The sequence below is a fragment of the Crocuta crocuta genome, unplaced genomic scaffold (assembly GCF_008692635.1).
Source record: "Crocuta crocuta isolate KB4526 unplaced genomic scaffold, BGI_CrCroc_1.0 scaffold11, whole genome shotgun sequence".
Taxonomy (NCBI): domain Eukaryota; kingdom Metazoa; phylum Chordata; class Mammalia; order Carnivora; family Hyaenidae; genus Crocuta; species Crocuta crocuta.
The window spans coordinates 2,914,007-2,915,410 of record NW_027528624.1 but is presented as its reverse complement, the minus strand read 5'-3'; the positions used below and the strand labels follow the sequence as shown (position 1 = coordinate 2,915,410).

The 1,404-nt window shown below is 39.2% G+C and overlaps 1 protein-coding gene across 8 annotated transcripts in view; it reads right to left on the bottom strand.

Annotated features, from left to right (window-relative positions):
- The window catches only part of ARID1B (AT-rich interaction domain 1B), a 291,898-nt gene that overhangs the window by 276,166 nt on the left and 14,328 nt on the right, over window positions 1-1,404 (bottom strand). The window lies entirely within an intron of this gene.

Genomic DNA, 1,404 nt, shown 5'->3' with positions numbered 1-1,404 from the left:
TAGGTACACCAGCTGATCTATGGTTTGTCCTTAATTCAATAACTGATATTTCCATATACTCACCACAAAACCTGGAGATTTTGTTCCCTAAAAAAAGCTTAGCGAAATGTTATTGCATCAGTCAGCATCTTATTTACCTGTGAGTTACAAAAACGGAAAGAAAATACCAAACGGGGCATTTCTTTCTTTTTTTTTTTTAAGCACGTAAGAAAATTCATATCATGAACAACTGTAAGTCCTCTTACAAATCAGGCATGGAGATGATTAAGGAAGAAAGCAAGTCATTATATGTATGCAAACAGAACAATTCAGAAAAACTTGAACTATTGATGAATAGATGGGTTCACTTCCTATAATGCTTTTGGCCCCTTTTTCAATATTTGGCTTAAAAAGCACCATCCGAGAGCGAAACTCTTCCGTCAGTTTCTGGGACTTCCAGCTTTCATTCCCTCCCTAACTGTGCCGTGGAGCTAGCGGAGTGTCAACGCCCCCTTTCCGCGCAGAGCCATGAAAAGCAGCAGAGCCCAGTGAATGACTCCAGAGTTCAAGTGGATATGAAGAAAGCAGCACGCCACAAACTATTCTTATAACTACATAAAAAATCTGTATCAATTTACAGCAGCTTTTCCAACCTGCAGCACAGGATGCATCACTAGCCAGTGGCACACCTACAAAGTGGGGCTTCTCTAAACACTGTAAAAATCTGGTGGGGGTGGGGGGGGGGGGGGGAATTCGTCGTCCATCTGCTTCCCGAGAGTCCACTTAAAAGTCCTAAAACCACAAGGTAATTTCCAAACGTTCAGCAAAGGTTACATTTATCAGAGGTGCTCAGCTGCATGCGCATAAACATACTACACAGCCGCCAGCCATCCACGAAAGAGAAAAGCTTACAACACGAAACGCAGAATCCATCGCCTCTTTCATTCTTTCAAAAACCAAGTAACTAGACAATAAACACTCCAGTGCTGACTATCAGATGACCACAACAGATTTCACCCACCTCCCATCACAGAAGTAAAAGCTAAAAAATTATGTCAAAAACACGTTCATCAGCTTCAAAGATACTATACACCCTGTAGCCATCACTTACCTTCTTCTCTAAGGCTACACGTAACTTAAAGATGGGTACAGTATGCAAGCCAAATGTCATGTAGAACACTGATTACAAATGCTGGTTCTCAAATGTTTAGAAGTAATATCATATTACCTAATGTAAAATACTTGAAATTCAAATTAAAAATCCTGGCTAGCCTGAACTCCCACCTGAAATGAAACATAATAAAGATGAAGCAATAATAATTCTTCAAATCAAAATATTTTAACAAAAAAGTATAAAAATTTATTTGCACAGATGGACTCTTTTGGTTTATAAGGAAAACCTCGTTTAAATTAGGCTACCCGTTT